Below are 24303 nucleotides of genomic sequence, written 5' to 3' on the forward strand. Positions count from 1 at the left end.
TTGAAAGCTCCATCTGCTGCCTGCCATGGCTCTGTTCTCTTGTCAGTCATTTTGTTTCTCTCTGCTGTTCCTACAGTTTGCTCATCTTTCAGCATTATCCGGGAATTAAAGATTAATCTGTAAAGCACCCGGGAGAAAAACCATAAGGGACACTAAAGAAGTTGTTCACATATCTATATTATATATATATGTTTAAATGCTTCCATTTTTGTAAGCTATAGAGAAATTAAAATTGCAAAGAGATTGTTTTAGGAGTGGGACAGTTGGAGGTCAGGTAATGAAACCTCCAGCAACTATGACCAGTCGTAACTGAGAACCCTACCTGCTCAGGTCCAAAGCACTGATTGTGACTTGCTTTGATTTATTATTGTCACATGTATTGGGATACAATGAAAAGTATTGTTTCTTGTGCGCTATACAGACAAAACATGCTGTTCACAGAGTACATAAGGGAGAAAGAAAGGAGAGGGTGCAGAATGTAGTGTTATGGCTTTCTCCACAGCTAGGATGTGGAGAAAGATCAACTTAATATAAGGTAAGTCCATTCAAAAGTCTGATGGCAGCAGGGAAGAAACTGTTTTTGAGTTGGTTGGTCCAACCGACTCAGACTTTTGTATCTTTTTCCTGACGGAAGAAGGTGGAAGAGAGTGTGTCCGGGGTGGGGTACTTGATTATGCTAGCTACTTTTCCGAGGCAGCAGGAAGTGGAGACATAGTCAATGGATGGGAGGCTGGTTTGCATGATTGACTGGGCTACTTATTGTTGTGTGGACTCCACTGGGCTCTAGGTAGATGACAGTTTTTTTGTACATGAGGCTAAATGGTGAGGGTCAGCAGGAGATATTCAGTGGTGGAGATGAGCATCATGGCAAAGCCCTCACGTGACTTCTGCACTTGCACACACCGAGCAAGTGTCATCCACGGCTGCATGTCCCAACCTTAATGTCGGGACCGCCCTTAACTCAGGTCAATGGTACCACCCTCACTCCAGTTAAGTTCGCATAACTCAGTATAGCATTTAAGTGCCGAATCTTGATATTGAATCTTGATACAAGATTATCAGAAGATCATATCATGGTCACATTCAAAGCTGCTCACTCAGCAGCAGGGTCTCAAGGGCAGGATTGTTTGCTCCCTTGTTCTGCTAGCGGTACTTGACTCAGATTTATTACTGGCTCGGAAAAGCGAGCTGGAATCCCATTGTACATCAGTTTAAAAAATTGATGATTGGTTAGCATGTTGAACGTATTGTTTAAATGATGGGGCTGATGATAATTGTGATTGGAGTATTTCAAAAAACCAAGTTGAGTAACTTTGATTCAGAGGATTGGATTTTGAGCCCCCATCGGCGCCAGGAACGGAGTGGCTGAGCATTAAAAATAGTGACGCCAGTCTGCATGCTGGTTCGCTGGCTCCATGCTGCCGCTGGGTCCTTTTCTCAGAAGTGGAATGGGGAAAGGATGGCAGGACCATCACTCGGAGGTGGCAGGGAGTTGCTTTGGTTAGTTAATGGCCACTTAAGGCCAATTGAAGGAGGCTGAATGGAATTTTCCAGTCAACCTCCAGGTTCCTCAAGGCGGCAGAGGACAGGGTGGCTGACTAGGGGCGGCCTTCTGGCGACAGAATGTGGGAGGTGGAGGAGCAGCATTCCAAACAGGCCTCAGAGTCCTCTCTGACTGCCCAGGTGCAGCAACTGCCACAGCCTGCTATAGGAGGCGTTTCTCATCCATAGTAGTGACGAGGCAGCAAAGGCCATTCTTAATTTTACCTTTGAAAAAGTTGGCAGGAGAGGGAACCCACTTTCACACTTACTTTCCCTGCTATTGTTTTTGAGCTGAAAGGCCTCCAACTTTGAGAACCCACCCACTTACCCTAATTGGGTGGTGAACCCACCCACTGGACATTAATTAGCTACCTTGGGGAAAATCACAATGGGTGACTATTTCCCGTGCAGTGCGAGCTTCTAACCTTCATTTGCGCCTGAGGAGTGGTTTCAGAAACCAGCCAGGAAAAATCCTGTTCAGAGAATCTTACATTTGAATCGTCTGAAATGAGTTGCTGGTTATTTGAGACTCCACTGATACACCAGGGAAAAGGATGCTTATTCATTACTCACACCCCCGCTACTTGATCCTCTCCTGAAGGGACCGGACACGCAACAAACCCACAAAGAGCAGCAGGAAGAAAGTCTCTGTCACAAATGAGACTTTCCAAAGCTACAAGAGACCGACCACATTTCAACCACTTTGGAATTCACCACCTCACAACAGTTTTGTCCACTCATAGCGGCCATGTGGTGATGCTGAAAATGGCTGCCACAACAATGCACAAGTAAAGGTTTCAGAAGAGAGCTGTGCAACCTTATCTAACGTTGTGGTGCAGAGAGATTACTTTGGCTAGTTTAAAATTTTAACCTTTCCAGATTCTTTTAGAAACAGATTCCACAGACAACCCCTCAATACCAGACAAATCTCCTCTTCACAAAACACATTTGCAGTGGTTCATAATATATGGTTCAACATGAATCAATATTGCTCTTCAATCTCTTATTTTTTCAGCTTGGTTAGTTTGGGCATTACAGAATATTTATTTTCCATGTGCTGATTAATGAACTGTAAATAGATTACAGGGCCAATCTCAGAGGCCTTTTGGCATGCGGATCAAAACAGTTGTCATTTAGGCTTGGCTTTTGAATATGTGATTCTGACTAATATTAACAATTCAAACAAACAGAGCTAATTAAATGGATTGAACTTTGTCACGATATCATGAATATTCAATTGAAGACCTAGATTAACAAGCACATTTTAAAAGGATGAAGAGGCATACATCATATGAAAATATTACAAAAGTGCCAGGGAAAGGTTTACTGTGATCAGGCAATAAAACTGGATTGTCTTTTTAACAATTAGCAGATTTGGAGCTTTCATTGTGACAAAGCAGTGTTATCCCCAAGTGAAAAATGTTGAAGTATGCCGGGCCTGCACTGCCTCTCCCCCCCCCACCACCCCCCCCCACACACACACACACACACACACACACACACACACACACACTGCTCTGTGCAAAGTTTAAAGAGAGAACAGACTGCCAGATACATATTTTAAAAGGATTTTGATCGGGCCATTGTCGTCTGTCAAAGGCTAAGAACAAAGAAAATGTGGAACAACACAGGGTTCATTGACCAGTCCAAACATGTCCACTCTTCCCACAGAACTCAATCTCCCCGCCTGTGTTCACTCAAGCTCCGAAGGGAAGTATCTGCAAATTACCTCCCCGGCATCCCAAACCAACCAAGGCTTGAAAATTACCTATTCCTCCCCCATCAGTCTGACTTGAGAAACAGAAAATGCTGGAACTATGCAGCATCCATAACTGGAAAAGACAAGTTAATGGTTTTGATCAGTTCTAACCTGTCACATCTGAAGCTCTAACCTTCCTTTTTTCTTCTGGATATTGATGCATTTGAAGGATTTTCTGTTTTTCCTTCTGATTCCAACATTTCTAATCTTTATCTTCACTATTTGACACTGATCGGTTGATTGCCACAAATCTTGAATATTCATAATATCATGACAAAGTTCAATCCATTTAATTAGCTGCATTTGTTTGAATTGTTAACATTCATAAGAATCGCATATTTAAAGTCAAGCCTAATTGGTCCAAGAATAGGTGGAGTTAAAGTCGATGGATTTAGCCAGACTGGGCGGGGACGGGGTGAGGGTAGAACAGATAAAAGCCAACTTTGGCCACATTAGCATGGCATCCTCCATGTTGTTCTTCTGTTAGACTCAAAATAGCCATGCAAGGGGCAATTTTAAAGCTGGCGAGTTTTGGCCCAAACTGAGGCAGAAATCTGGCCAACCTCAAAGTGATCTGTGGAGGGATCATGACCCCTCACATCCCTCCCACCGCTCCCTGTTCCACCATTGAATCCTGTTCAGGATCCATTTGTCCTTTGAGATGCTTCACTTCCTTTAGAAACTAAGGGTTGGTGTGATGTCACTGCACACCATGAACTTCATAGTAAAACTCACACACACTCACACACACATGCATGCAAACACACACAGTCACTTTCACAAACGTACACATGCACACACTCTCACAAACAGAAGCACATGCACAGATATGCGTACACACAGTCTCACACACGAAATCTCAAACACATGCACATGCACACAAACACGCACACACTTGCACAGACTCACACATGTACACATGTGCACACATGCACATAGACTAACAGCACACAGACACACACATTCATACATGCACACGCACACACACACTCTCACATGCACACATACTCACACGCACACAAGTACACACACACACAGACACATACACATGCACACACAGGTTCACACATACACGCAAACACACATGCACTCACACACGCACTCACATAATCACACTCACACATGCACTCACACATACACACTCGTGCACATGCATGCTCAGATTGTAAAAGCTACACTGCAGTGATTCATCAAGCTACACATCTGCTTCTCATGAGCAAACTTCCCTAGAGAAAACATGGACTATTTTTTTCAGGGAATGCTGTTCCTGTTGTAAGAGTCACACCAGATAGATCTTCAACTTGTTGTTCAGGTGTAAAACTGGAGCAGGCGGCTGCTATAGAATGTATATTTGCTGCTATTGATTTAAAGTGGTTCCTTTGACAGACAGCCAGTCAGCAATAATGGATTTAGATCAGAGTGAAAGATGAGAAAATTGAACCCCTGCCTTCTTTACCATCACCCTTCCCAAAGCCACACTGTTCCTTCAGCATCCCATTCTTCCCATCCATTATTACGAGGAATATTTTATTTAAATGAAGAATGTAGATGGCACAGCCAGACGGTTTTCTCCAGAGAAGCTAGCTCCAAGAGATTTCTGAAAATCCTTGATCTTTAAAAGCCCACCAAGTCATTTCCCATTTCTCAACATTTATTCTTCAGAAGTGTGTGATCTTTATGCCATGTGTGGTGCCGTGAGTTATTTCTGAACTGCAGTTTAAGTTTATTTTATACCAAACAGCAAAAGCCAACGAAGACAGCATTTATGACTATTCTTAACTAGCCTGTTCATTTTCTGTATCAGCTTAAGCTGACAAATTGCCTGGTTATCTGATTAAATAATCCAGACTTCCCAGCAGGTTAAATCGAACTGCAAACATGACTGTCTTGATTTCACTTTTTGGAGCGGAAAAGGCAGGCAAAGCTGTTAAGATATCATTGGAACTGTAGTACTTGGCTGAGAGATCTCCTTTGGAGACTATCACAGGATATATTTGTCTTGAGGCCGATCCAATTCAGGTTGAATCAAAAGATGAAAGCTGTCACAGGAGGGTAATGGAAAGAAGTAAGCTCTGTAAAAGGGGCTCAGTGTTGTAGAATTGTAAACTTCAGAGAAAGACAAAGAACTGGATATTATTTTCGGGGCAGGATTTTCAACTCCATTCTGGAGGTGATGGGTGTGAAGATTGACACTGCTGTGCTGCACCTTACCACCTCCCCCCGCTGCAGTCACCCCCCTCCCCCACCCCGCCCCAGATCATTTTCCTGAAGGTGGGATGGGAGCCAGTAAGGCTATCAGTTTGCAAGCAGCGGCTCGCCAAATGAGGAGAGTAAATGGCCTATTAAGGCCAATTACCTGTTGGTGTTCCCGAGGCTTCAGGAACGTGACCTTCTGCCTGGAGAAGGCCTCGTAGCAACCAATGGGAGGGCCATTGCTTCATGCAGGCTTTGAGGCCCTCCCCGCCTGTCGAGGAATTGCCCACCCACAATGCTGACTTGGCTGCTGAGGCCATTTTAAATTTTAAAATTATATGGCCGGAGGGAGGGCGCCTAAAGATCGAGGTGCCCTCTGTGTCCCTTACCTGAATTGCAGATTTCTGCTGCTCCTGAGCAGAAGGGCCTCCCAGTGACCCTGCCCTCTGATCGCTAATTGGTCATTTTGGAGGGAAATCACTGTTCCCAGACAATGCAAGCTTGTGACACCAATTGGACCCTGCCACTGGGGTCCCAACTCAGAATCCAAAATCCTCCCTGTGGTTTGCAAAATTGCCCCAACACTTTCGGTTGCGTGCCATCTGTCAAATGATTCTTCTACTGGGGTTTGATGATAAATGCCTTCACAGGGACAAATTAATTGTCTGGTGTGAAAATGAGCATAAAAGACCAGAGGTTGGGTGGAGGGACATAAAACGAGTAGGATTCCAGGATTATCAGCCAGTGAGGAGAAAGTGTACGGAGTAGCTGAGATCAGAATCAGTTCTCAGCCATGAGGTTTCTGTCATTATGCAGCGTCCGAATCCTGAGAGCAAATTTCAGGTTTGGCTGTCTGAATGTCCATTACAGAAACCACCTGATTTTCATTTCAAGTGAAAATTGGGCATCTTCTATTTGGTCCAGATAATTTGCAATGGCAGTTCAACACTCAGGCAGCAAGTTAGAAATCTACCCCCTTGCCTAGGTTTAGGGATTAGAGGTTGTCATTAGCCTGAGAAAGATACAATAATCTGGCCTGTGCATAAGGATTTGTGCCTAACATTAGTTAGCATCCTCAGGAGTGAAAGGAACAGTAGGAGAAAAGTTTATTTTTTCATTAAACTGGTACCTCAAGAGTGGTGGGATAAAATATTTCTACTGTGTGCTAAGTGTTTATTTAATGATAATTCCCCCCATTGGCAAAACTACAAAGAGATTTGTTTTTAGAACACGTCAGTTAATGAAGACAAGTCTACGTGAAGTCTATGCTCTGTGGACACACGCCACTTTTTAAGGCAGGTGAAATGCAGATCTGAAATTGTTAGCTGCCCAATCTCAGACTATTGCTCATGATCTCAATCTCCACTGTTGTACTTGGTACTCTCATAATGCAATGGAGCATTAAATCATTAGCACTAGTTATGAACAAGCCAATTCTTCTCGATTAATGATCACTTTGTGATATTTTGGAGGCGCTTGCCCGTTTAGATTCTTGCATTTTGTGAAGCTGAGACAGAGTGCACTGAATCAGAGGAATATATAAATTCAGTTAAGCCCCAAAAAACTTGAACCCTATAATACTTTTTTTTGTAGCAATTGAAGTTTGTAATTTCGAGTGGAATTCTCCCATGCCCCCGCTGGCGGTTTCAAAGAATGGAGGGGATCCCTTGAGACCTCAGTGGTGGGTGAGGGTAAGGTCATTCTTTGGTCTGATCGGGGCACCCTTTAAACATGGCGTCCCAATCTCAGTGCAGCTGGGTTTTGCCAACACTTTGAGGCCCTGCCCTTCTACATGGTGGCATGAAACACGCCCACTTGTTTTTTTATGACAGAGTGCGATAAGATCTGAAGAGAAACACACCGTTTTTTTTCTCCAGAACCAACATTCTGCCGTTTTTTGGTAAGGTCTTTGCCCAACACCTCTGTTACAAAAAGCCACTGGAAATCAAAGCATGCAAGAAATTTTTTAAAATCTTGTCAACTAGATAAAAACAGAAAATGCAAGAAGCACTCAGTAAGGCAGGCAGCACCTAAGAGAGGACATTGTTATGTTTAAGGTCAGCATGGTGGCACAGTGATTAGCACTGTTGCCTCACAGCCCAGGGATCCGGGTTCAATTCTGGCCTTGGGTGACTGTGTGGAGTTTGCATGTTCTCCCTGTGTCTGCGTGGGTTTCCTCCGGTGCTCCGGTTTTCTCCCACAGTCCAAAGATGCGCAGGTTAGGTGGATTGGCCATGCTAAGTTTCCCCTTAGTGTCCAAAGATGTGTAGCTTAGGTGGATTCGTCATGTAAATGCATAGGGTTATGGGGATAGGGCGGGGATTTGCTTATGGATAAGATGCTCTTTCGGAGAGTCAATGCAGACTGGATGGGCCGAATGGCCTCCTTCTGTACTGTAAGGATTCTATGGTTCTATGGTCAATGACCTTTTATCAGACCAAAAAGGTACACGGTTGAACAAGCACCAGGAAACCTCAGGTACTGTGTCCAAATATCTATTTCTGGTATCCTCAGGCCATCTGACCGTAAAAGTCTCGAATCCAAATCTCATCCTGCTCTCACGTAAAGTGCCCTTCTATCCTCATTGTGACTGCAGCAGGGACCACATTGTAATAATCAGTGACAGCATTCCTTGCTGGTTTTGTATTCTCCTTAACCTGAGGCTACTGAGGCCGTCTGCAACGATTAATTTGTTTAAGCTTACAGAACTTACATTCCTCCTCAAATACATACTGTAAAATATGATGTGACCAGACAGAATTAGAGGGTGAAATTGGTCACCACCAGTTGGTTTAAGGATAGGGTCCCTCAGGTGCCAGTGAAGCCTCAGTCTGTTGTAGACATTGTCCAATTTGTTTTTGAGGAGATGATCTGACATTGTTTAACCCCTGATGCTAATTTACTATCACCTCTTGTTGCGCTATTGGCAGTGACCGATTTCATCCATTCTATTGACGAAAATTGTGACCTATAACGATACACTATGTAGACTGACTTGTGAGTGCATCTATTGGCCTAGATTAATACCTTATCTAAGTATGTAAGTTATTTTTATTTAACATGAGATACTTCAAATTTAGTCAGTTTTGTTTAAAATAAAATAATTTTGTTACAAATGATTGGAAAAGGTGACGGCCAGTGCCAAATGTATATAAACAGGAAATTTGACCAGACAAGTAATTTAACGCTGAGTAATAGGCAAAGCAAATTTGACAATGCCGATCAATTTTGATAATAAAACCAGTACTTAATGGCCATCCAACCTTAAATAAGTCACTTGGAAAGGCCTTCACGTAGATTCACTTGTCATTCTACACCAGCCTCAAGACACGGGGTTCCGGATATAGCTAAGTCTATCAGTTGATGTATGCAGGAATCAATAGTCATTTGCCAGCAAGGTCAAAGTTCAATAAATTTGCATGAATGTGTTTGAGAATTTGCTGTCTATTCTCCCACAGAGTTTCCAGCTTGGTCTGTCATTTTAGGAGAGGGTTATGCCATCTAAATTTCCTGACTGCTGGAAGCTATTTCAGGCAGATTTGTGATGTGTGCCACAGCAGGGAGTTTTTAGGAAGATTCTCTAACATCTTGTAAAGGTTCCAACTTTATAAGCGATAGTCTTTTTTTTCTCTTGCGAGAGAGAAAAGCTAGTTGCTGAGAATTGAGGGCAGAAATACAGGTCCTGTGTATCAATATTGTTGAGAGAATAAGTGTCAATAAAAGCCTTTTATGTAATTAAAATATTAAATAATGTCAAAGCACATTCACTTAACGTTGAAGCATAGAACAAATCAGTGTAGGGGAGGGCCATTCAATCCATCATTCCTGTGCCAGCTCTTTCAAGGAGCAAACAATTTTGTTCCATTCCTCTACACTTCCCCCATCGGCTTGTAAATATTTTCTCTTCAAGTATTTATCCAGTTCCCTTTTGCAAGTTTCATAGAATACCTGCAGCACAGAGGAAGGCCAGTTATCATTGAAACTGTTTGTACCAATCTTTCAGGTAGCGCACTTCAGATCACAACAATCTGCTGGGCAAAAAGATTTCTCCTCATTGCCACTGAGATCGGGGCACCATCTTGAAAGGGTGTCCTATCAAATAAAAATAGCCTCCTGCTCCCCCTACCACGGAGCTATTGGGGCTCTTCCCATGCACCACCCACCCATCACCAGTATTTCCCCCAGCCCCTTCCCTCCCCGACATTCATCACTGGCATTTCACCCCCCCGACCCCCCCCCCCCCCCGCCTCCCCACACACACACACACGATTATCACCAGCAATGCCAACCTGTGCAACGAGGCACTGCCAGGGCACAGTCTGGCCATATCCCTCTCCCCCAGGAGCTACACCCACTTCTGCGTCCCCAGAGGGATCCTCTCGACAAGTTCAAGTTTTTAAAGACCTGTCAGAAGCTCACCGACCTGATGTCACATCAGGTATGAATATACCATCAGGGGGGGAATCATGTGGCGAGGGAACTAGATGATTAGGTTTACATTTATTAAAGTCTAATTAAGTTCGGTTCACACCCACTGATTACGTTGTTGGCGGGGTGGGGGTGGAGAAAATCATAAATCCCAATCTCGCCGGTGAAATTCATGATTTCCGGTTTCCTCCGGAGTTTGCGCCCTGCCAAAGGTCCTGTACACGGAGATCATGATTCTCCCAAAGAAGTTCTAATTGTCAAATTTGTGAGAAACCTGATGTAAATCACACTGGTGTTTTCAGTGCAACTTCAGACTCGAATCTCCTGCACTCTGTGCAATGCAGAGGACACAATCGTGAATATCATTAAAAGCCTGGGGGGGTTGGGGTCTATTCACGCTGGAGGCTGACAGTTCTGGAACTCTGCGCATGCACAGTGACCCCAAATAGTCAGCCTGCAGTTTGCTGGCCAGCCCGGGACCCTCGTCTTGCTGCCCTCCTAACTCCTCCCACGGCCTGATCGTGGCCCACCTGTCCATTCAGGGGCCAGCCCCAAACCCGTCCCCCAGCAGTGATGATCCCACCCCCCCCCCAGCTGACCCTCCCCCATCCCCGGAGGCAGATCCCTCCCCGGCAGCCCTCCCCCCACCCGTCAGACCCCCTCCCGAGGCTGACAAACCCCCCTCCCCCCCCACCTCAACCACTGGCCTCCCCCCAGCCCTGACTGATCCCCATGCAGAGTGGCAGTGGGACCCCCCCAACCCTGCAGATTGCCTTCTAGGCCCAGCCCCAGATAGCCCTGCCCCCTTGGCACTCCCCCATGCCTGGTGGGCAGTGCCAAGGTGCCACCTCGGGGCTCAAGCTGGCAGTGCCAGGGGTGCCCATGTCCATGGGCCACCACACCCCCTGCCGCCTGACCCCCTGGGGGGCCCCCAATTGCCCTCCCCTTCACTCCAGTGGGGTTGTCCTGTTAGTTCCCCAAAAGTGGGGAGCTAATCTGAACCCTACTGGAATGAAATACTCCTGGCGGGTTGGGAGATGCTCGTGGGCCAGGAGAATTCAGTCCCGGGCTCAATAATTACATTTAAATTGTAATTTAAAGGCTATTTTCTGGCTGGAGGCCTGTGACTAGTGGTGTTCCGCAGGGCTCTGTATTGGGACCTCTGCTGTTTGTGATTTATATAAACGATCTGGAAGAAGGTATAACTGGGGTGATCAGTAAGTTTGCAGACGACACGAAATTGGCTGGACTTGCAGAGAGTGAGGAACATTGTCAGAGGCTTAGATGGATATAGATAGGCTGGAAATTTGGGCAAAGAAATGGCAGATGGAGTTCAATCCAGATAAATGCGAAGTGATGCATTTTGGTAGAGCTAATGTAGCGGGGAGCTATACGATAAATGGCAGAACCATAAAGTGTGTAGATACACAGAGGGACCTGGGTGTGCAAGTCCACAGATACTTGAAGGTGACGTTACAGGTGGAGAAGGTGGTGAAGAAGGCATATGGCATGTTTGCCTTTATAGGACAGGGCATAGAGTATAAAAGTTGGGGTCTGATGTTGCAGATGTATAGAACGTTGGTTCGGCCGCATTTGGAATACTGCGCCCAGTTCTGGTCGCCACACTATCAGAAGGACGTGGAGGCTTTAGAGAGAGTGCAGAGGAGGTTTACCAGGATGTTGCCTGGTATGGAGGGGCTTAGTTATGAGGAGAGATTGGCTAAACTGGGGTTGTTCTCCCTGGAAAGACGGAGGATGAGGGGAGACCTAATAGAGATGTATAAAATTATGAAAGGCATAGATAGGGTGAACGGTGGGAAGCTATTTCCCAGGTCTTTGGTGACGTTCGTGAGGGGTCATACGTTCAAGGTGAGTGGGGGGAGGTTTAACACGGATATCAGAAGGACAGATTTTACACAAAGGGTGTTGGGGGCCTGGAATGCGCTGCTGGGCAAGGTGGTGGAGGCGGACACACTGGGAACGTTTAAGACTTATCTAGGTAGCCACATGAACGAAGTGGGAATGGAGGGATACAAAAGAATGGTCTAGTTTGGACCAGGGAGCGGCGCGGGCTTGGAGGGCCGAAGGGCCTGTTCCTGTGCTGTATTGTTCTTTGTTCTTTGTTATTTAAATATTAACCCTGCTTCCCAGCCGATTTCTGGCTCTGTGCAGACGCCACCGGAAATCTGGGCCTGGCAGGTGCAATCGTAACGGGAATCCCGCAGATCGGCCGTCACGCGAATCTCCTGCCCACTGCTTTAAAACATTAGTACGGCGGGATGGGAGAATTGCTTCGGGGATCTGGGCTCAAGATCCCGCCAAAAGTCTGTTTTGAAAAATACATGGGACGTTTCCTTACAATTTTTCCATTAAGAGCCTTGTAATAAACTAATGCTCCTGTGCAATTCCCACATTTTTGATGAGGCTTCGACACAAGGAAGAAAAAGCTGCTGCTGCCTTCACGAATATGCCATCAAAGTAATTCATCCTCAGGATAGTGGCCTGGCGTTTCAGCTTCTGTGCCTTTTTCAGCGTATTCACCTAAAATTGCCCAAATCAGCACAAAGGATCACTGAATTTTAAGTGGAAGCGATGTACCATTCAAATGGAATTTCCATCATCTTTTGTGGTGGTTGTTCTGATAGCTGACCTCACCCACAAATCTAATGTGACTTGGCGTAGGGGAGAGTGGGGGGGTGGTCAATCTGTAGGGTGAGTACCACTGAGTACGCTCAGTTGGGGGCCTTCCAGAAGGCTTTTAAAATTAAGCTCTTTCTTTAAAGCACAGGGCCACTAATAGTCACCTTTTTAAAGCTTTGATAGATTAAGAATAAACATTCTGTTTACTCAGAAACAGAGCATGATGCACCAAGGAAACTGGCAAATTGTTCTTTTAACAGTGATTTTCAGTCATTTAAATTCAGGTTACTCACTGACAGTGGAGTAGCCACTGATTAGAAATGCATATTTTTGTGATAAACCTACTTTCAGCATTATTACTCAAGGTCACGGCTCTCAAATATATTTCTGAATATTTTTAAATACAATTTTTTAAAAATGCATTCTAAAACACTGCTGGGTTGCTCGGTGAAAAGTTCCGTTCCACCTTGTGCAAGTAAGTGTGAGCTGAAACTTAGGCAAAAACAAGGATATTTCTGATGTTTACACACTTTTTGAGGAAAAAAATACAACTAGAGCCGTGATTCTCCCATCGTGACCTGCAACTTTTCTGGCGGGTCGCGGTGGGAGATGCGCGCCTCCGGCCTTGTTTCGGGATTTGCGCATGCGCCGGGAATGCATGCGCAGCTCCCAGAGCCGGCAAACAGTTGCTGGTCAGACCACGCTGGAAACCGGTGGGAAGGCAGGTAAGTCACTTTAATATTTTAAAAATATGTTTATCAGTTAATTATCAGGACCTTTCAGATCCCGATTGAATCTCCCACCCCGCCAGGAGTACTTCATTCTGGCGGGGTTTAGAGTAGCTCCCCACATTCGGAGAACTAGCGGGAGACTCTGTCAGAATGAAGGCGGGCAATCAGGGCCCCCCAGGGGGACGGGCAGCAGGGGGTGGTGCTCCCTGGGCATGGGCACCCAGGCAGCGCCAGCCTGTGCACCTTGACACCACCCACTGGGCATTGGGCAGTGTCAAGGGGGCAGAGCCTATTGTGTGTGGGGCCTAGGGGCAATTGGTGGAGGTGGGGGGGTCCTGCTGCCACTCTGCAGACAGGATCGCTCTGGGATGGAGGGAGGGCCGTGATTGGGTTGGGCTGGGGGGGGGGGTGGGGTAGTCTGCCGGGGTGGGGGGGTGGGGCTGCCTCCCAGGGGAGGGGGAGTGTCAGCCAGGGGGGAGGGTTTGCCGGGGTGGGGGGATTGCCACTGCTGGGGGCGGGTTGGGCTGTGCATCAGGGCGCTCCGGGACGGGGTGGGGGGTGGGGGGGGTGTCGGGGCTGGCCCGGAAATTGCTGTGGGGGCCACGATCGGACCATGGGGGTTCCTGGAGGGGCAGCACTGCAGGGGTCCCGAGTTGGTCAGCACAAGTGGAGTCTGACATATCGGAACCACTGCCGCATGCGCAGAGTTCCACAACTGTCAGACTCCGGTGCGAATAAGCCCCGCCCTCTGGGTTTTTAATGGGACCTCTACAGCGCACAGAGTGCGAAGAAACTGTACAGAGAAAAGAGTCAGGATTTAGAACAGTTTTCCCACCAATTCAGCATTTTTGGGAGAATCGCGGCCTAAACTGCTGATTGTGTCAAAACTGAAACCCTCGATCATTGACTTTAGCCATGTTCACCAAGTATCTTAGAGCCACAAGTTTGTCTTGCCTGTAGTGTACTGTCTAATGTTCCAACTGCTCAAGGTTCTTTCAGTGTGGTGACTACCCTTGAATCAGATGTGTTCCTCCAATATCACCATTAAGTTTTAATATTTATTTATTAGTGTCAGAAGTAGGCTTACATTACAGTTACTATGAAAATCCCCTAGTCGCCCGTTTGGGTAAACTCTGAGAGAATTTTAGCATAACCAATGCACCTAACCAGCATGCCTTTCGGATGTGCAAAGTGTGCATGTTTAGAAAGTGTGTTCCACGTTCTAATTTCTAGTAAATCACTATTCAGAATTATAAATGGAGGAAACCTCTTTGCTATTTGCAATAAAAACAATAGTTTCAATTTTGCAATAAATGAAGAGAATCCCATAAAAGAAGAATTCCTCCTGGCATTTACAATTTTTCTTGCCTATCCTGTTAAACCTGTATCATCTTACAAGCTTCTGGTGACTTGCTCCATTATGGCTGGGTGAAGTTTCCTCAAAGACTGACCCTGGTTCTATACAACCACAGTTCTAGGCTTCGACCAGTAAGTTTAATAGGTTCTCAGGTGACATTTAGAACTTGCCAAATAACATGCTCTTGATAACAGTTTTTTTTCTCAAGGACAATTCAAGACAGATCTTCCAGGATCAAGATAGATCTTCCTAATGATGACGTAGTGACCTCCTACTTTTTATTATTCTTTCATGGGATGTAGGCATTAAATGCTCGGCCCGCATTTATTGCTCATCCCTAATTGCCCTTGAGAAGGCTGTGGTGAGTTGCCTTATTAAACTGGTGCAGTCCATCTGGTGCAAGTACATCCACAGTGTTTGTAGGAGGTCTGTTCCAGGATTTTAACCCAGCAACAATGAAAGGACAGTGATATAGTTCCAAGTAAGGATGGTGTGTGGCTTGGAGAGGAACTTGCAGGTGATAGTGTTCCCATGCATCTTCTGGCCTTGTCCTTCTAGGTGATAGAGCTTGAGGGTTTGGAAGGTGATGTGATAGGAGCCTTGGCTGCAGTGCATCTTGTAGATGTACGTACCGCTGACGTTGTGTGCCAATGTCAAGGGAGTGAATGTTTATAGTGGTGGTAGCGGGTTGCTTTGTTCTAGATCAAGAGCTTTTTGAGTGTTTTTTGGAGCTGCACTTACCTAGGAAAATTGGGATAATTCCATCACACCCCCGACTTGTGCCTGATGGGGATGGACAAATGTTGAGGAGACAGGAGGTGAGTTACTACCACAGAATTCCCAGCCTCTGACCTGCCCTTGTGGCCCATGTTTCGTGCAGCTGGTCCTCTCCTGTTCATTTAATGGAAACCCTAGGATTTTGATGGTGGGAGATTGAACAACAGTGCCGTTGAATATCAAGTGGAGATGTTAGATTCTCTGGCACTGGTATAGTGTGAATGATACTTCCAACCTTAACGAATTTGCAACATTAGCCATGGAGACACAGTTTATTTTCAATATAAATTGAAACAATGACCTATATATGTTTGAGAATAACCAACATGAAAGGGGAAGACCGAAACCAATCTAATCAGAAAAGCTAAATATGTTGGCTTCAATTTTCAAGTGTGAATTATTGTTTCCTGTGTAGAAACGCGGTTTTAAAAAATACTATTTTTGATGGGAATCAGCAGTTTATTTAAAAAGACTGAATTGTGTCTCCTTGTTGTGTCTCCTTGAGGGGCCACTAAGTTTATTGTCAGTCTCTGACTTACAAAGATCTCAGGTTTGTTCCCCAGTTGGCTAATGGGTTGATCACAATAGGGGCAGTGGAACGTTACGCGGCTTCTTTTACAGTGGGGATGGAAAGTCAGCTGGAATTATTGATCACCTTCTCTCTACCCATGATCAGGTATGTGATGCCCCCTCTCCCAGCTGTGAATCTCCTGCTGACATTGTAAAAGTCTTACATACGATTGGTAGCCATTCAACTGTGATTGAGTACGAAATCAATGAGTTCAGGAGTGGAAAGGAGGAGAAATAGATGAGAGAGAGGAAAAAAAATCAATTTGGTGTTAAGGCAAACTTATTTTCATTCTGAAAAACATTCAACCCGTTTCTAAAGTCAGAAGTACTAAACAACACTTTGAGATTTATCGTATAGTAATGTTACTGGTCCTGTTCAGAATCTCATTTTAATTAATGATTCACTACGATCTTCTGTTTTAATGAGACTTCTCTCTTCAATTTAAATCCTTTATATTCTCACAATACAGCTACAATTTTACAGTGTAGGATTACAGAAATACAACAGGAGTACTTCCTCTCTTACGTTATTTTGCATCATTTTATGAGCTTGAAACTATCTACTATCATGTTCTTTGTGCTCAGCACTCTGTACCATTTATCTGATCAATAGTAAGAAGCACTCCTGTACCAGGAGTAATGATTAGCTTCTTTTCTACCCCTGAAGCCCCAATAAGGAAACTTCACTTCCTTTTCATGTTACATATTGAGCCAGAGTGATAAGTTATAAAGAGCCATTTAACTGAGACATGTTGAAATTGGGCTTGAGATTATGTCCCACTGGTTGACCCTAAGGTTCTAGAGCCTTGGTTTGCGAATAACAAATAAAAACATCAAATTTTGCTGTCACATGTATTTATCCTTTTTGTATTTATGTACGAATTAGGAGCAAGAGTAGGCCACTCAGCCCCTTGAGCCACCTCCACTATTACGATCACGGCTAATCTAATTGTAACTTCAACTCCACATTCCTCACCATTGAGGAACCGGGTGGTTGGGTGGTGGGAGGGGGGGGTGAGGGAGTGAGGAACAGTGACCCTTTAGTAGTACCAACCTGGCACTGCCCACTGGGATCCAGGCAGTGCCATGCAGTGGGGCCTAAGGGGAGGGGACGGGGCCTAAGGGGAGGTGGCAAGGCCTGAAGGGGAGGCTGCACATGGGGAGCACCTCACTCTCCAATTGGAGATCGCTTTGGCTGCGATCGACTGGAGGGCAGAGTGAACGGGCGCGGGTACAGCCGGCAGGGTGAATGGGGGCAGGGATCAGCTGAGGGGCTGAACAGGAGCAGTGATCAACTGGGGTGTATGAGAGGGGGCTGCGATCAGCCAGGGGGGTGAACGGGACCAGCAATCAGCCAGTGGGGAGGGATGGGAAGGCAGTGATTATCCAGGGCGGCACAGTGGTGAGGGGGACCACGATCGGAGGGGTGGGAGAGTGTCAGATTCCCAATGCACTAACTGTGTACACTTTACTCAGCAAACTGGGAGATCATGTGCAAGCACAACGGTGCCCTCTAGCTGCCAGGAGCTGGCATCATGGCATGAATAAACTCCATACACTCCCCGTACTGGCGTGAATCACACTTTGCCTAATTTTTTTTCTCCAAGTGACATAAGATTTAAAATTTTCTCTCGCAGAACAAATGGGAGTGATTCTCTCCCGTGTTCACACTCATTCAGCATTTTGAATTTTTGTGGTAAGATTACCCCCTAAATATTAGTCTCAATTAGATGATTCTTCACCTGTGCTCTCAAAATTAAAGTGCATGTTCAAACATTGATTGACATGGTGTTAGAGAGGATTGGGTTAGAACAATGCATCATATGGGAGTGAACATTGCCATCAAACAACAGGCATACATTCCCATATGTACACACCATGAGGGCGTACAATGAGGATTCAGGGAGGCAGGGTGGCACAGTGATTAGCACTGTTGCTTCACAGTGCCAGGGACCCGGATTAGATTTTGGCCTTGGATGACTGTGTGGAGTTTGCATGTTCTTCCCATGCCCAAATATGTGTAGGTTAGGTGGATTGGCCATGATAAATGCACAGGTTATGGGGTTAGGGCAGAGGGGTGGGCATAGGTGGGATGCTCTTTCAGAGAGTTGGTGCAGACTTGATAGACCGAATGGCCTCTTTCTGCACTGAAGGGATTCCCAAACCAACCCCCCCAGCCGATCGCGGCCCCTGTTCACACACTCCGGGTGCTCCAGTTTCCTCCCACAGTCCACAGATGTGTAAGTTAGGTGCATTGGCCATGCTAACATGCTCCTTAGTGTCCAAAGGTGTGTAGGTTAAGTGCACCGGCCTTGCTAAAATTGCCCCTTAGTATCCAAAGGTGTGCAAGTTAAGTGGATTGGCAGTGATAAATGCACAGGTTATGGGGTGAGGGCAGAGGGGAGGGTCTGGGTGGGATGCACTTTTGGAGAGTCGGTGCAGACTCGATGGGTTGAATGGCCTCTTTGTGCACTGTAAGGAATTCTATGATTATGTGATGGGGCATGGTGGCACAGTGGTTAGCACTGCTGCCTCACAGTGCCAGGGACCCGGGTTCGGTTCCCGACTTGGAGGGTGGTGAATCTCTGGAATTCTGTGCCCACTGAAGTGGTGGAGGCGACCTCGTTGAATATGTTTAAATCACGGATAGATGGATTTCTGATCGGTAAGGGAATTAGGGGTTATAGGGATCAGGTGGGTAAGTGGAACTGATCTACTTCAGATCAGCCATGATCTTATTGAATGGCGGGGCAGGCTCGAGGGGCTAGATGGCCTACTCCTGCTCCTATTTCTTATGTTCTTATGGATCACTGTGCGGAGTCTGCATGTTCTCCCCGTGTCTGTGTGGGTTTCCTCCGGGTGCTCAGATTTCCTCCCACAGTCCTAAAGACATGCTGATTAGATGCATTGGCCATGCTAAATTCTCCCTCAGTGTACCCAAACAGACACCGGAGTGTGGTGACTAGTGGATTTTCACAGTAACTTCATGGCAGTGTAAATGTAAGCCTACTTGTGATACTAAGAAATAAAACAAAAGTATATAATCTGTAAAGGAGCTATGGTCGATTCATTTTGCATCTAAACTTCGATGAAATCTTACTGCAGGACAGCAAACTACGAGTAAACAAGAACTATGTTCACTGAATGTTTATCCTGCTGATGAATAGCATCTGCTCTGTATCTAATTTCACCATTCTCACAGCATTTTCATGCCAGAGATGATACTGAGATAACTGTGATCCATTGGTGATCCCGCTGTAATTTAGGAAACACAGCAGTTAATTTGCACACAACAAGAACCCACCCACCAACAGCAATGTTTTAAAAATAAAAACAGAACATACTGGAAATGTTTAGCAGGTCTGGCAGCATCGATGGAGAGAAAGACATGATTTGAGTTGAGTATGACTCTTTACCACAACCATTGCCACTCTTTTTGCTTTTTGTTCCATGACAGATTTGTCATTTGATCCCTTCGGCCCTCAATCCCTCCCACCCCACCCCCCCCCCCCCCCCCCCCCCCACTGCCAACCAAACCCCCCCCCCCGCCCCCCCCACACACACAAAAACCACCTTCCACTGATTATTCCAATGGCACATGACCCATCACACTTTTATCTTAAAACAAAATACTGCTCTTACCCTGTAAAAGAGGCAGCCTGCTCTCTGTGGAGCAGGTCTTGCCCACCTCTTTAGGCCTTGTCCCCCTCAAGAATGATGGTGGAAAACAACACCCCCCCCCCCCCCCCCCCCCCCGGCCACCCGTTGCTTTCTTTGACAAAGTGTCAGAAGATTTGGAGAGAAAATCTGCCTATTTCTCGGGGGGGGTGGGGGGGGGAACATGCTAGGTTTCAGTCAGAAGCTGGCAGTTTGAGGGAAAATTCCACCCTTTGTATCTCTCTCCACAGATGCCACCAGACCTGCTGCACATTTCCAGCACTTTCTGTTTTTATTTCTGATTTCCAGGTTCTGTGATGTTTTACTTTTATTTTAATCTTTTATGGATGTTAATTGATGGATAAATATTGGTGAGTACTCAAACAAGTACCAGTAAATAAGCGGGCAATTTTTGAAAAGAAAAGGAAAGATTTGCATTTATATAGCATCTTCCATCACCAGAAGATGGTCCAAAATTCTTTCTGGCCAATTAAATACTTTTCTCTTTGAAGTGCAGTCACTGTTGTAATGCAGGAAACAGGGCAGCCAATTTGCAGACAGCAAGCTCACACAAATAGGAAAATGATAATAACTAGACCATCTGTTTTTGTGATGTTGGTTGAAAGATTAATATTGGCCAGCACACCAGAGATATCTAGCTGCTCTTATTCAAAATAATGCCATGGAACCTTTACCAAATGGGCAGACCGGGTGTAGTTTCATAGAATCATAAAATCCCTACAGTGCAGAAGGAAACCATTCAGCCCATCTGAAAGACAGCACTAGTGGCAATGAAGCAGTCCCTCAGTATTGCGCTGGAATGTCAACCTTGATTTTGGCTTGGGATTTGAAACCCATAACCTTTTGACAGAGACCAGCGCGATACCAACCAAACCGTAGCTGACACTTGGGGGATCATTTTCCGATTTTGCATAGCTGGTGGGGAGCCTCACCCAGGGCTTTGTGTGCCAGAGAACCACAGGCACATGCCCACTGCTTCTCATCCATTAATACCCGAGAACAGTCAGTGGTATGCCAACATGATCTTCCAGTGGTTCAAATTCCCTGCTAGCTGCACAAGCTCAAATTCGGGCTTGAAGTGTATTAAATCAGAGCATAGCAATGTAAAGCATGTGAAATTAGCAACCCAATCTCCCCTCCCTTAACTCTGAATAAAAAACAAGCCAGTTCTCCTTGGGAATCTGGCAATGTTACATCACCAAAAAATGCAAGTTGTTCTTGATCAGCATAAATAGAATAGGCTTGTGACAATGCACTTTCAGGGCTTGGATAGGATGTTAATCAATCGCATTTTCTGCTATTATATAATTCTATTACTTCAATTGGCTTTGCTGGTAATAACATTGCCATCGTCAACGATGCCCACTCATGGAATGTACTACCTATCCAAAATGTAATTTGAGTCTATGCAGACACGGGAGAATAATAATGAACAGTATACAGTTAGCATAGCTTAATCAGTGGATTAAGTCATTTTGAAATGCTATATCTATATCATAAAGTTATATTAGCAATACAGCGCAGTGCAATCTACTATATCAGCAATGTTTCAATGAATCACTTCTCCTGGAAAAATATGAATACAGCCAGGAAATGCTGTTCAGTGGTGCATATAATCGTGACTGATGAAAAATTCAATTGAATTTCAGCAAGCCAAGAGCCCAGCCACTGTCAAGCTGAGAGTTATTCCCGTCACACGGGCTGCTGGCACAGACTCATTTGCCAACCATCTCCCCTCAGAGTGAACTTACAATGACTGCCCGACCTTATACCAGCTCCGAGGTGCCAGATCGATCTCACAGCTCCCCACTTAGAGCTTCATTCCTATTGAAGGTAGCAGCCAAGCCCCGAGCATGCATAAATTCAACCGGGCTGTTTCATCAATCACCCTGATAACCATGTCACAGAATCTAACCTCAAGCGGCGAACCTTTCAATCTTTTCCTGCTTTGCAAGGGAGCCGGACAAGAGGCTAATGGATATTTAATTTATAGGAGAAGAAACAGATTTGGTTCTTTTTTTTTTACAAAAAATGAAAGAATAACCTAAAACTGATGATTCACTTTGTGTGAAGCATACCCACCATTACCTGTGATGTGAGCCTAAACCTCAGACTCTGCCGTCTTGCTTGGATTTTATTGACCATTCTTGTTTCTGACGTAAACCTAGTATTATTGGCTGCGGCTTCAGGAAATGAGAGCAATCTATCTTGGCTGACAGAGTCTTTATTTACTAAGCAACAATAGTTAGATGACTATTTCTTGTAAATTTAGCTGTAACATTGTACGTAGATTTCCACACCTGCTGCCTGTCCTGTCTTTATTGAGATTACCAAAGATTTGATTTTTTTTCATTTGATTTATTATTGTCACATGCATTGAGATACAGTCCAAAGTATTTTTCCTTGTGCAATGTACAGACAAAACATACTGTTCATAGAGTACATAGGGAAGAAGGCAAGGAAAGGGTGCAGAATATAGTGCTACAGTCACAGCTAGGGTGTAGAGAAATATCAGCTTTAATATATGGTAGCTCCATTCAAAAGTCTGATGGCAGCAGGGAAGAAGCTGTTCTTGAGTCGGTTGGCATGTGTTCTCAGACTTTTGTATCTTTTTCTTGATGGAAGAAGGTGGAAGCGAGTCTTTTATTATGCTGGCTGCTTTGCCGAGACAGCGGGGAGAGTAGGTAAGATATCGATTCATTTTTGCCTCAAAGTGTATTATCCAGCAACACCAATACTGTGCAAGCTACCTAATTATTTTAACCTAACACCAACATAGGACCAACCAACTAGATTGTGTAACTGAAAGAACTGTGCACAACAGACCACTTAGCACCAGAAAAGGTTGGGATTAATGTTTCAGGTGAATCTTGCATCAGAACTGTTCCAGCGAAGTGGCCTAGACAAAGTATTAAGACTAACATCCCTTTCAGAAGTTCTAATTTCAGATTTCCAGCATTTACAGGTTTTTGTTTTAACTCAGAAGTTTTATTAGACTCATACTTGGAATGGGCGAGTTGTCTTTTGGGGAAAGGCTGGACTGGCTAGGCTTGTATCCGCTGGAATTTAGAAGAATAAGAAGCAACTTGATTGAATAAGATAAGATCCTGAAGGGTACTGAAAGGGTGGATGTAGAGAAGGTGTTGCCTCTTGTGGGAGAATCTCAAACTTGGGGTCACCCATTTAAGACAGAGATGAGGAGAATTTTTTCCCTCAGAGGGTGGTTAGTCTTTGGAACTCTCTTCCTCAACAGGCAGAGGAAGCAGAGTCATTGAATACTTTTATGGCAGAGCTAGATAGATTATTGATAAGCAAGGGGATGATAGGTTATTGGGGCAGGCAGGAATGTGGAGTTGAAGTTACAATGAGATCAGCTATGATCTTATTGAATGTTGGAGTAGGCTCGAGGGGCCGAATGGCCTAATCCTGCTCCTAATTTGCATGTTTTGTCTGTTTACCAATTATACAACAAAAAAATAGAGAGTAGAATGATAGCAGCACAGTAGGAAACCAGTCAGCTCGTTGTGTCAATACTAAATCTTTGAGAGAGCTAATCAATTAGACAAAGCTCTTTCCCCAGAACCTTACAACTCTTTTCCTTTCTACATATTTATTCAATTGCCTACTTCCAATTTTCCTTCTGAAAGTGCTTCCAGTACTATTCCTGGCTCTGCATTCCAGACCATAACAACTCACTGCATAAAAGGGAAAAAAAAATACTCTCATCTCCGCGCGGTCGTTTTGCCAATTATCTTAAATCTGTGTTCCCTGGGTATTGATCTAAAGGAGAACAAATTAGAAATACCACACACATTTCAACATTGCAGTGAGCTACTCGAGGAAGTTCAGATTATCTTCAATGAAAGGGTTAGCTCAGTGCTCACGTAGATGCTGCCCTCGTTTATGCTCATTGTGTCACTATTCATTTGGTATTTATTGTTAAGCAAAGACAGCAGGACATTAAGATTTAAAATGCAATTTCTGGCAGGGCATTAGGGGAGGCACTCTATCAATGTTTACTATTTTTCATTTTAATGACGACAGCAAAGCTGATTTATTTATTTTTGCTGAAGCATTAGATAATTGGTAATATTATTTATTGCCTCAGAATCAGATTCTGTTTTCGCTGTTAGAACAATAATAATCTTAAGGTAATGGTCCTTGCTATAACTGTGCCTGATATAATGCACATTATCTCACTAATAGAAAATAAACATTTAAAACACCTTCTGACATACCACAGTCTTACAACATACTCCTAGTGCGCTTTTGTTCCAATAGAGTACTAAATTAATAGAATTCTGACTCTGAAAAAATTCACATACAGGTACATGATAACTAATACATATGTGTATGCAGTGTCCCTACTCCCTAAAGCATTCTTCTCCATCATATTTTATAATGTACCATGACTTTACTAATAATACTCACTATTCGTGAACCTGATTATTGGACTAACTCAATATAATACGCTTCTCTCAAGCATTTTCTCATTTTACAACGTCAGGTGTGCAATGCTGTGCAACCCAAACATGGTAGAAATACGATTGCATAATACTTCAATCCAGCTTTAAACCTGTTACCAATTTACCATATTTTATTATGTGGTAACCAAAACCCATATGCTG

At 44.7% G+C, this 24303-nt stretch overlaps 1 protein-coding gene across 1 annotated transcript in view; it reads left to right on the top strand.

The window, feature by feature from the left end:
- Positions 1-24303, top strand: part of LOC144485508 (ephrin type-A receptor 3-like) — a 368384-nt gene that overhangs the window by 319196 nt on the left and 24885 nt on the right. The window lies entirely within an intron of this gene.

This window comes from Mustelus asterias, chromosome 3 (assembly GCF_964213995.1).
Source record: "Mustelus asterias chromosome 3, sMusAst1.hap1.1, whole genome shotgun sequence".
Classification (NCBI taxonomy): domain Eukaryota; kingdom Metazoa; phylum Chordata; class Chondrichthyes; order Carcharhiniformes; family Triakidae; genus Mustelus; species Mustelus asterias.